The sequence below is a fragment of the Pseudophryne corroboree genome, chromosome 7 (assembly GCF_028390025.1).
Source record: "Pseudophryne corroboree isolate aPseCor3 chromosome 7, aPseCor3.hap2, whole genome shotgun sequence".
In the NCBI taxonomy this organism is placed as follows: domain Eukaryota; kingdom Metazoa; phylum Chordata; class Amphibia; order Anura; family Myobatrachidae; genus Pseudophryne; species Pseudophryne corroboree.
The window spans coordinates 196,476,223-196,489,306 of record NC_086450.1 but is presented as its reverse complement, the minus strand read 5'-3'; positions in this window follow the sequence as shown (position 1 = coordinate 196,489,306).

Here is a 13,084-nt window from a genome sequence, read left to right as displayed (position 1 = left end):
TGCCCTCATAGTGCTAGATATGCCCCCACAGTGCCAGATATGCCCTCACACTGCCAGATATGCCCCCACAGTGCCAGATATGCCCTCATAGTGTATGCCCCCACAGTGCTTGATATGCCCTCATATTGCCAGATATGCCCCCTCAGTGCCACATATGCCCCCCAAGTGCCAAATATACTCCCCCAGTGCCAGGTATAATTACCCTCCGCTGCTCCCGCGCTGTCTTGTGAAGGAGGGACACGGAGGGCACAGCGCGTGCCTCTTCTGTGTCCCTCCTGCGTCTCCGGCGGCCGCGGCCGGGTCTGTTAAATGAAGTGCCAGTTCATGAGCCAATCAGAGCTCACGAACGGGTACTTCATTTAATAGACCTGCCGCTGCCACCGGAGACGCAGGAGGGACACAGGAGAGGCGCGCGCTGTGCTCTCCGTGTCCCTCCTTCCCACTGACTCGAGTATAAGCCGAGGGTTTTTTTTCAGCACACAAAAAAAGTGCTGAAAAAGTTGGCTTATACACGAGTATATACGGTATGTGTACACAAATGAAAATAAACATATGTCACGGATAGTGGCTTTATTTTATTATTCGATTAAATTGACTAACATCAAATGAGTGCTTATAACAATCAATGAAAATAATAAAATTAGGGGGTGGAGGTGGCCATTACTAGTACGCCTAGTAGTGCCCTTACCCCAAAATTCACCCCTGTAGGCGACCCCATCAGGTCCCTAATGGTGAATGGGCCCATTACTTGACACCTACGGAAAGTAGAGTTTCCGCATGTGTAACCAGCCATTTCTAAGAGACCACTAAGGGGCATTATTAATTTATTAATATCATAATTATCAGTACAATGTGTATATGTTGCACTTGTGAGGTCAGCACTTATGGGGTAATTATGATGCAGTCAGACTGGGATTAACACACTGGCAGAGTTGAGGCACAGTCTCAGGGACTCCCCAGTGTTCACCATAAACCGCCACAAGGCAGGATGGACTTCTCTGCCTGGAGCCAGCAGGTCATGACCAGGGTCAGTGCAAGGTCTCTCTGCACCCTAGGCAAAGCTTCAGCCTAGCGCACCCTAACCTGCAATCCCCACCACCACCACCTCTCGGAGGGCAGATGCAGGTGGCCACTAAGTGAGCTGAGGTGAATTGCATCATTATACATTTACAGAGAAAAGGGACAACACTCAAGGACTTTTAAAGTTAAAAAGTATATTGTGAACAAAGTTTCCAAATTTTGTGACAAGGTTCACAGTATACTTTAACTTTTAACTCCTTCAGTGGCGACCATTCTTTCTTCCTACAGTGTGTACACATGCTGGCTGGCATTTTATAAATTGCATAGGACACTGAGGCCAATACACACATACATATATTTGTATGCTCCATCTGTAAGTTCATTACTGACCCCCCCCCTCCCTTATCCATATGTACTGTATTGAGCCCCAGTACCTGTGTTTTCCCTATTATGCTGTTTATAAGTCAAACCACCCATCGGGTAGTAAGATCTGTACTGCAGTCCCACAGAAATCCCCTTGGGTTACTTACCTAAAAGTTGTTTCCTTGTTTTGTAGTCAGGTGCTGCTTGCTGCTGGAGAGTCGGGATCCGGGGGCCTGGAAGAGGTGCATCAGGGCTATGATGAGCGGCCGTAGATGCACCCCTCGGGAGACATAGCTACAGCTGCCTCCTATGTGCCTTTACATGACTTGCTTTTACACGTGTCAGCACGGAGGAAGCACTGAGACACTATATGGTACAGCCTGATAGCGGTGGCTGCACCTGATTAGACCTACAGTACCAGCTAGCACACTGTAAAAGGAGGAGGCCGCATACAGAGACATCCTTCATTTTTTTGCTAGATGAATTTAACTGGCGCCTTCCAGAGGCTGTCGCCCCTAGGTAGCCACCTAAAGCTGACTAATGGTAAAGCCGGCCCTGGTCACAGCCCTCTAACCTGTCAACATGTAATTAAATGGCATTAAATGATTAAATGCTACAAGCTGTTTCTCACCTGAGTGTTATTGTGCATAACTCATCAGCCAAAATAACATCACATGTCTGAGTCACCAGAATGGAAGTTCAGGCTGATTAGACTGCAGGTGGATATTGTTTACTTGGCTCTATAAATGTGTCTATATATGTCCAAGCCTGTCACTGTGTTATTGGAGCATCACTGTGCTGTACGGCTGTACAGTACTTAGCCCAGTATGCACGTACCAATTTGTAGCATCTGCCAATATAAACTGCCCCCCAGAGATGACAATGTGGGAGTGCTGGCCAGGCAGGCAAAGGTCAGGGTCACAGGCACAGGATCAGAATAGTAGAAAAAGCCAAACGTCAGATTCAGTAGCGGAGGTGCAAAACAGAGAGACAAGCTGAGGTTGTAATTACAGGCCAAGGTTCACAATGCAAGACAGGTCTGGATCAGTACACAGAGGTGCAATCAGAATGCACAGAAAAATCCTGATACTGTGGCACCAGTATAGCACAAAAAGTGAGTGTAAATAGGCAGGGCAATCTGAAGCTGGCGCCACAATGACATCACAAATCAGCTGATCCAAAATTATAAACTTCCCGCAATGACAAAAACCTGACCGTAAAGTGCACTCCTAGACCTAATGGACGCCTCCCACTACAAGGAGAGGACGACAAACTGGACTGACTGCCATCAGAGAAGGGGATGCCAGGGAATGCAATCATTGTGGAGACAGAACCCATCACTGCAGCAGGACTGAGGTAATATGGAACTGCATGACATTATTGCTGCAGCACCATGCAAGGGCACAGGCTTTGATAGCAGCCATTCCCTGTGAAGTCTAAATAGCAAAGTGATTGCATATGGGGGTAATTCCAAGTTGATCGCAGCAAGAATTTTGTTAGTAGTTGGGCAAAACCATGTGCACTGCAGGGGAGGCAGATATAACATGTGCAGACAGAGTTAGATTTGGGTAGGGTGTGTTCAACCTGCAATCTAATTTGCAGTGTAAAAATAAAGCAGCCAGTATTTACACTGCACAGAAACAATATAACCCACCCAAATCTAACTCTCTCTGCACATGTTATATCTGCCTCACCTGCAGTGCACATGGTTTTGCCCAACTGCTAACAAAATTCCTGCTGCGATCAACTTAGAAGTACCCCCCATGTGTCCAGCAGCATACCTCCAAACTTTACAGTTCCCTAAAGAGGGACACACGCGCGGCGGAGTCGCGTGCCCTCCCGAAAAGGGGGCGTGGCCTAAGGAAAGGGGGCATGGCTTCGCGGGAGGACCCGCAATCGTGAGCCACGCCCCCCCGCTCTGTGAGACGCTGGCATGCCCCCTCTCCCTCTGAATCCAGTGAATAGACGCTGTGCACATGCGCACAGCGTCTATTCACCGCTGCTCTGCTAAGCAGGGCAGCGAGACACAGAGACTCCCAACTGCCCCCCCCCCCCACCGCGGGACACTGCGGCCCGCGGGTGGGACAGCGGGACAGTCCCCAAAAAACGGGACTGTCCCACGAAAATCGGGAGGTATGCAGCAGTGCATATACAAGCGCCCAAAACATATGTGATATAATAGTCTATAGCCAACAATTGCTAATGCCATTAAAACACAGCGTGCCGTTAGATATGGGAAAGCATTCTCAGAATAGATAGATAGATAGGCCTTTTGGAGCTCGATGACTTTAGCCAGATTGCTGTCTCCACAGACCCTATGGGGACTATATTTGCAATGGAAAATAAAGAGACCACAGCATATACCCTCTTTACACATTCTAGGGAAACTTGATTCATGCAGAAATCCTCACGAAAGTGCAGTTTTCAGAGGATTTTCTGTAAGAGGGCAAGATAAATAGACTCTACGCTTTGACTATAAGTAATTCCTAATGTACCAGAAGAAATACATAAGACAACATATACTGTGATATGCAATACACCATACTTACCTACTCTCCCGGAAGCTGCGGGAGGCTCCCGTTTTTTGGGGTAGCCCCCCGCACCCCAGGAAGAGTGGGCAGGTCTCCTGCATCCTGCTCGCACCCTAGTGATGCGAGCAGGATGGAGAGGTTACCTCCCGCATTCGCGGGTCCGTCGGGTGGAGAAGGGGTTAAAATGACGCAAATCGTGTCATTTTAGCCCCGCCCCCTTCCCGCGGACCGGCGAATCGCAGCATTTCCCGATGGGGGGGGGGGGGCTTAGTGATGTCACAGTCCGGCCCCGCCCCCCGAAGACACCCGCAGTGTCTCCTCTCCGGGCTTCTCCCGGAGAGGATAAATAAAATGTAGGTAAGTATGCAATACACTATGTATTGCAGTGCTCACATGGCAGGTAAATGTTACACAAGATAATAACTATGAGCCTGCTTGTGCGTTTGAAGCAATTGGAAATGCAGACAGATCTCTTGGATATACTGTATTGAGGATGTTGATGAGGATGTTGTTTGTGTAAATGAGGCACCAGTGGAAACAGTTGTTACCCATGATATGAAAAAGCCCATTGTCATGCCTGGACAAAAGACAAAAAAAAATCCACATTATTTCTACCCAGATCCAGTCAAGCCATCTGTAAAGCCATAGTAAGTGGACCTCAACCAACTAGAAACATCCTCCCTGTTACACAGGGCCGGCTCAAGGCACGTTCCTTGTGGGACTCCTAAGGGCGGCCTGGATTGACCGACACCGGGGACAAGGCAACGGGACAGCAGAGGTGGCTACACAGCAGTGGTGATGAGTAGAACTGCTGGGGCTGGGGGCATGTGTTTATCTGGCACTGGGGGCATGTGTATCTGGCACTGGGGGCATGTGTATCTGGCACAGGGGGCATGTGCATCTGGCACAGGGGGCATGCGTATTTGGCACTGGGGGCATGTGCATCTGGCACTGGGGGCATGTGCATCTGGCGCTGGGGGCATGTCAAGCTGGCACTGGGGGGCATGTGTATCTAGCACTGGGGGGCATGTGTATCTGGCACTGGGGGGGCATGTGTATCTGGCACTGGGGGGCATGTGTATCTGGAACTGGGGGGCATGTGTATCTGGCACTGGGGGGGCATGCGTATCTGGTGCTGGGGGCATGTGTATCTGGCACTGGGGGCATGTGTATCTGGCACTGGGGGCATGTGCATCTGGCACTGGGGGCATGTGTATCTGGCGCTGGGGGCATGTGTGCATCTGGCGCTGGGGGCATGTGTGCATCTGGCACTGGGGGCATGTGTGCATCTGGCACTGGGGGCATGTGTGCATCTGGCACTGGGGGCATGTGTGCATCTTGCACTGGGGGCATGTGTGCATCTGGCACTGGGGGCATGTGTGCATCTGGCACTGGGGGCATGTGTGCATCTGGCACTGGGGGCATGTGTGCATCTTGCACTGGGGGCATGTGTGCATCTTGCACTGGGGGCATGTGTGCATCTGGCACTGGGAGCATGTGTGTATCTGGTGCTGGGTGCATGTGTGCATCTGGTGCTGGGTGCATGTGTGCGTTTGGTGATGTGGGCATGTGTGCTGGGGGCATGTGTGCATCTGGCACTGGGGGCATGTGTGCATCTGGCACTGTGGGGGCATATAATATGTGTCTGGCACTGCTGGGGGCATATATTGTGTGTCTGGCACTGCTGGGGGCATATAATGTGTGTCTGGCACTGTGGGGGTATATAATGTGTGTCTGGCACTGCTGGGGGCATATGATGTGTGTCTGGCACTGCTGGGGGCATATAATCGGTATCTGGCACTGCTGGGGGCATATAATGTGAATATGGCACTTGTGGAGGCATATAATGTGAATCTGGTACTTGTGGGGGCATATAATGTGAATCTGGCACTGCTGGGGGCATATAATGTGTGTCTGGCCCTGTGGGAGCATATAATGTGTATCTGGCACTGTGGGGACAAATAATGTGTGCCTGGCACTGCTGGGGACATATAATGTGTATCTGGCACTTGTGAGAGCATATAATGTGAATCTGGCACTGCACTGCTGGGGGCATATAATGTGAATCTGGCACTTGTGGAACATATAGTGTGAATATGGCACTTGTGGAGGCATATAATGTGAATCTGGCACTTGTGGGGGCATATAATGTGAATCTGGCACTGCTGGGGGCATATAATGTGTGTCTGGCACTGTGGGAGCATATAATGTGTATCTGGCACTGTGGGGACAAATAATGTGTGCCTGGCACTGCTGGGGACATATAATGTGTATCTGGCACTTGTGGGAGCATATAATGTGAATCTGGCACTGCACTGTGGGGGCATATAATGTGAATCTGGCACTGCACTGTGGGGGCATATAATGTGAATCTGTCACTGTACTGTGGGAGCATATAATGTGTATCTGGCACTGTACTGTGGGAGCATATAATGTGTATCTGGCACTGTGGGGACATATAATGTGTATCTGCCACTGTGGGGGCATATAATGTGTATCTGCCACTGTGGGGGCATATAAGGTGTATCTGGCACTGTGGGGCATATGTGATTCTGGCACTATTGGGGGCATATGTGTATCTGGCACTGCACTATTGGGGGCATATGTGTATCTGACACTATACTGGGGACATTATGTAATAGGGCGGGTGAAAATATATAGATTTATAGTTTTATAATATAAAGTGAGACCACACCCACTTTCCCAGGAATGCTCGCGCATGGGGGAGGGCGGGGGGGCTTCAAAATTTCTCACTCAGGGTGCTAGCAGGCCTGGGGCCAGTCCTGCTGTTACGTCACTTGCAGCGCATCCATCAAAAGTTATTTTCAAATTCAGAAACTTTGGCTAAAAAAAAAGGAACCTCCAGTCCAGCGTCACCTAGCTGCTCCCTTCTCTCTGTTAGATCCAAGGGCCTGCAATCTTCACCACCAACACCTGCATCATCAACATACTCAGTCATGATCGGAAATACTCCTGTATCCAATTAAGCGTGACTGACTCCTCTCCTATGCGGGCTTCCTCTGAAGCATCCTTTTGTGCTACCCCTGTAGCTGCTGCTGCTTCTGCTGCTGTCCAGAAAGAGACCAGGAATACTACTTGTAGTAGTTTAACAAATAATTGACTGTTAAACAATACTTTGCAATTTGGATTAACTATGTCAGCAGTTACCCAGTTGCACAGCGGATTACCTATGCTGGTGTTAGACGTGCGTCCTGTATCCGCCAATAGTGCAGTTGGTTTTATACAGTCGATTGAGGTACTGTGTCCCCAGTACCAAATCCCATCTAGATTCCACTTCACTAAGAAAGTAATTCCCAGCCTGTATAAGGACATTATAAAAAAGCATTGTTAGTGTCCTCAGAAATGTCGTTGTACCCACTGTCCACTTAACCACGTATATGTGGACATGCGGAACAGGGCAAACTAAAGACTACATGATTGTGACAGCCCACTGGGTAGATGTATTGCCAACACATCCCATGTTGTGCTCACACAATTAACTTGGTGGTGCAATTTTTTTTTAAAAATGACAGGGGTGTGCAGGAGATGCTGTCCGTGGCCTGGAAAATTTCATGACATTTTCGCCATTCTGCAAGTGCATGTAGCAGATTGCAGCACTTACAAGAACTGTTGAATTTTCCCTGCCATTAGCTGAAGCAAGAGATAGCAATGAGGTGGAGTTCAACCCTCTATATGCTTCAGCAGATCAATGAGCAGCAAAAGGCCATTCAAAGCTACACATCCACCTATGACATAGGGAAAGGAGCTGGAATGCACCTTAGTCAAGAGCAGTTGAGAATCATTTCTGTGTTGTGCAAGGTTCTCAAACCCTTCAAAGTTGCTACATGTGAAGTAGGTTCAGACAATGCCAGCTTGAGTCAGGTCATTCCCCTTATTAGAATCCTAGAAAAGAAGCTGTACAAATCATAGAAGGAGCTGAAAGAAAGCGAGTACACTAAGCATGTTGGACTTGTAGATCAAGCCCTCCATTGGCTTCGCAAGTAGTCAAGGGTAGTCAATCTCTTGAAATAAGATCACTATGTTTTGGCAACCATACTTGATCCTAGGTATAAGTCGTACATTGTGTTCTTGTTTCCGAAGGACATAAATCTGAAGAGATGCAAAGAGCTGTTGGTGAGCAAATTGCCAGCTCAAGCGTCACAGCAACATCTCCTCCTTCAGTTTCTCCGGCAACTGCGGCTGCAAGGAAAAAACTAAATTTTCCTAATAAACCCGCTGGCGGTGATGTAGATCAATCAGGAACAAATTCTGACATCTGTTCCGGACTGAAAGAACTGCCTACAATTACTCACAAGTCTACTGTCACTGCATATGATACGGTCACCATTCAAAGAATGGTTTATCATTATTTCAGTGATAGCATCCAAATAGGCATGACAGACAGTCCATTTCAATACTGGAAGGACAAAAAGGCAATTTGGAGGCCCTTGCACAAACTGGCTTTGCCCACTCTCCAGTGTGTATTCAGAAAGAGTTTTCAGCGCAGCCGGGAACCTTGTCAGCGATCGGCATAGGAGGTTACTTCCCCAAAATGTTGAAAATATAATGTTCATCATAATAAATGACCAATTCCACAAGGAAGACCTTTAACGACAATTATGTCCACAAAATACAGAGGAACCTAATACAGTGGATTCCAGCGGGGACAAATTAATACTGTGTGAAGAAAAGGATGTACACACTAATGGGGATGAGGAATTGGATGCTGATAACAACATCTTGCCTATGTAGAGCCAGTTTATGCACTGCCCATTGCCAGCTTGTTTTGTGGCGGCCCAAACAAACCAATAATTTCAGCCACAAGTGATAGTCCCTCTAGCTGAAATGATTGGTTTATTAAACTGTGCATGTGCTGTTTAATATATACTATTCAACATAAGGGTGGGTGTGGGGGCCCAAGGACAATTCCATCTTGCATCTCTTTCTTTGCATTATGCGCTGTTTGGAGCACTACTGGGTTGTTGTTGTTTTTTTGCATCCTGTCTGACACTGCAGTGCCATTCTGTTTCCTAGATGTGCCACGTTGGAAGTTTAAGTGCCACATGTCTTTGCCACCTACAGCTGTTGCTTAGCTTATTCATCCAGCTACCTCTGTGCAACCTTTTGGCCTAAAGTGGATGAAAACAATATCGTAAGCTGTGAGATGGTCAAAACTGACTGGAAATGAGTGGAAATGAATGTTATTGAGGATAATAATACCGTAGGAACAAAAGCAGGCCCACATTCTGTGATTTTAGCTGTTTTTATGATTAAAAAAAATACATATCCAAAACCAAAACACACAAGGGCGGTTTTGGCAAAACCAATACAGATCCAAAACATGATGGAGATACAGATCCAAAACCAAAACCCAAGTTTTGAGCCGACACACATCCCTAATTAATTCCATCAACGTGGTATGATTGTACACATATAAAAATAGGATTGATGTTGTCGGAGATAAGCCTCCTTCTATCAATTCCCTTCAATTGTCTGTTCAATATCGTTTACCAATGCATTGGGAATCCCAGGAAGCAGACAATACACACGGTTATGTCGGCAAGATGAGACTGAAGCTCGTTTATTCCACAAGGCGTTATATAGCAGAAAGTTACTTGCATGAAAACTTGACACACGTCACAGAGTAAAACAAAATGCATCTTCTCTCAGAAAAATCCTCCCTAGCTGACCCCCTCCTTTGTGTCCTTCACAAGAAGTCTAAACACATGAGAAACTGTCTAATAACATATTTCCAAGACTATAGCTACGACCTTGCTTCTCACAGAATGTACTAACTATGAAATGTCAGCATATTTATGATTTTTTAACAAAGCATCTTCCTTATTTACTACAACATGGCTGCTACTTATACAAAATGGCTGATAGCAGCTTAAGCTCAATACATCTCTTTCAGTCCCTCCTTTTCATAATAATTTGACATTACCGTTGAGCTATAAGGCATTACACAATCTCTACCTACAAGAGTCTAGGCAAACAGTCTAGCTATAATGGTGCTAAAGGCTATATTCCAGTAGGATCGTGCTTGTCACTCTATTCAATGGAAGGTAATGACCGTTCACATTATATCCATTAAGGTAGACTGCTCACGGCTCCTTCTTGCCAAGCTCTTCTGTAGTTTCTTAAACTTGGAGGTTTCACATCTTTGAGTTTACAGACTTCTTTCAAGCTGAAAGGAAACAGAATAGCATCTTAAAACACAGATATATGTAGATTGATAAGCCAACTATTTTTAATAAAAACACCACAATTTCAACAATCTGTTCTTTGATCCCGCTAAACCAATTGGCAGGATTTAACCAGGAGAGGAAAACCATCCTCCCTTCCCCCAAGTCCCCTACAGGAAGTTAGGAGTATTATGTTTGTTGGCATATGCCTGCCTTTGATTCTCCACTTCATGGACATATCTCTAAACTACTCCTTGCGCATTATCTATTTCATTAGTGATAAATGTATAACACATTCTTGGAATTCTTTTCATACACATTTTTTAAAAATGTCACACTCTATTTTGTAGTATGTATTTGCTTCAAAGGGACTTTTTCATGTGTCATTCCAGATACATCCGATCTCCTGGGTAAAGCTTGTGGGGATTCAGATCTGCTCCCGAATCTGGGAAAGAGGCGAAAACTAGAGAATACAGAGGTGTTAGTTTCTTCAGTGACTTTTTTAACACATGCAGTCAAATTACCATATTTATGCTGCAACTCTTGTTGATAATAACATCCTATAGGTATGCTATCAAACAATATTTCATAAGGTGAATAACCTATGGTTTTACTGAATATCGTTCTACTATTAACCAGTACTAGAAATAAACACTTTAGCACCCCTTTTCTGGTTTCTATGACACACTTACTAACCTGTGGATGATACATAGAATGCCTGTTGTATTCCCAAATCATACATTATGTACTATGAAATAAATACAGCTATCTGCTACTATAACTTCTGGTACTCCATATCTGCAAATAACTTTGAAACTAATTTTCTAGCTATTAATTTTGCTACGGCTTTTGCCATTGGCCATTAACTGAAAATGTCTGTGGCTACCAATACATCTTTGGCAGTTAGATATAGTCAATTTGCAGTCTTTGAAATGGAAAATAACTTTTGGGGATTGCTTCAAGGGTTGTCTTGACCTTCTGTCCTAGATTGGACATTTCCACATATCCAGTAGGCTTGTACAAACTTGGTTGTATCTGGATAAAATTCTGGAGCTATCCATCTTTCATTAACTAAATTTCCCATTTGATCCCTTCCCAGGTGTGTGAGTCCATGACTGACTTGACACATAAGTGGATATAAGCTTCTGGGTAAGCATAACTTCTTCTCTGATTTCCATAGGCCAGTTTCTTCTTCTTGTCTGGCTCCTCTTCTTTGCCATGCTGCTTTTTCTTCAGGACCTGCTTGTTCCTGAAATGTCTTCAAATCCTGTAGATCAGGCATTTGAGGCTTTGCTTCTTTCTGTTTCTTCTTCTATGTTGTGTAGACTGCTACCTTCACTGGTTGTTTGATTGCTTTCTTTATCCACAGGCTACTTTCTCACTCTCTCCTGCTTGGTTCTGACGTTCAATCAGTGTAGCATAATCAGGCATTTGGTCTGGCACTGGAATGGTTACTGTATACGCTTGCCTTTCCTGCTGGGGGCATCTTGCTGCCCTCTTGGCTTCAGCATCTTGCCAGATTGTTGCCTCTTGTTTCAGGAGTGTCATTTCTTGCATGTGCCTGGATCTTCATTACTGCAACCATTTCTGTGGCCCTTGCAGAGCTCTGAAGCGTGAAGCATGTTGTATGTTTTCGCCACTTGCATTCTTGAAGCCTCTGATTTTCCATACCTGGCCCACACTCTTGTACTGGGACGGTAAGGATCCTGAATCCACAACTCCATGTTCAGTGGTTACTACATATCCTGTAGAAGGAATCCCCATAGTATCTTGATCCACCCACATATAGCTCATGCTGAGCATAAGGTAGTTCTTGTTCCAGTAAAGCCACACAATCATGGGATAAAGAAAAGTTTTGCCGTTAGTAGAAATATCATCTTGCTCTGGATTTTGCTTAGTAGAACTATCATCTTGCTCTGGACCATCCCTCTGCGTTCATGATGATCTGTCTGTATCCTCCTCTTCTGGACCACATTCTTGGTCCTCATCATCATCTTCTTTCTTGCTGATCAAGCAGTAGATAATGAAGATAACCCGTTTCTCCCTCCTTTTGAATCTTGAGATTCAACACCTTTATTGATGAATGTCGGAAAAGAGGTTGCTGGGTTGAGGGTAGTACATCTTCTGATGATGACATTTGTTGCACTTAGCAGTGCTACTTCATACATGGTCAGCCTTGCCGCTGACAGGTGTTTGGTTCTTGCTTGTTGAAGCTTCTCTGTACCCGCATGCGGTACCTGGATGAAAAGCTCATGATTCAGCACTATTCCTGTGATCTTGTCCTCTTCTAGGACTGCTGCTGCTGCCACTGCTCTGATGCTGGTAGGTGCTCCTTGAGTGATGTTGTCAAGCTTGCTTGAGTGGTAGGCCACTGGTCTTTGCCTTAGTCCATATTTTTGCGTAGGGACTCCCATGTATGGCCTCCTTCTTCAATAGTCAGGTAGTTCTAGGGCTCGAGATGAGGCAACTACTGCTTTCAGTTGTTCAATTGCTTTATTCATCTGTTGTGTGTTAGATGTGGACTGTCCCTCATACATGCTTGCATGTAGACTGATGCTAGAGGTGTCCATTCTCTGTAGCATCCTACTAGGCCCAGGAATGACTTGCTTGACACTAGTTGGCATCTTAGCTTGCATAAAAAAATTATATCGCTCTTTTGTTAGATGTCTAGTACCTTGAGTATCCTATGAAGATTACTTTTTGCTTTGCTAGCTGCAATTTCTCCTTTCGAGGGTCTGCAGTCTTGGTCTTCCAGAAACTTCAATAAGGACACTGTCTCTTCTTGGTACTTCTTTCAGTGGTGGTGGCAATTAGCAGGTCACTTACATACTGTATTAGCTGTGTGATTTTTGGATAAATCACTTGGTGATGTAAATGGAAAAAACGAAAATACCACCTGCGCTCCTTGCTAGTGAACCGGCTGCTGGAACTACAAGTGACTACACCAATCACAAAAAACAATGCCAATAACGAAAAAAGTTCCTG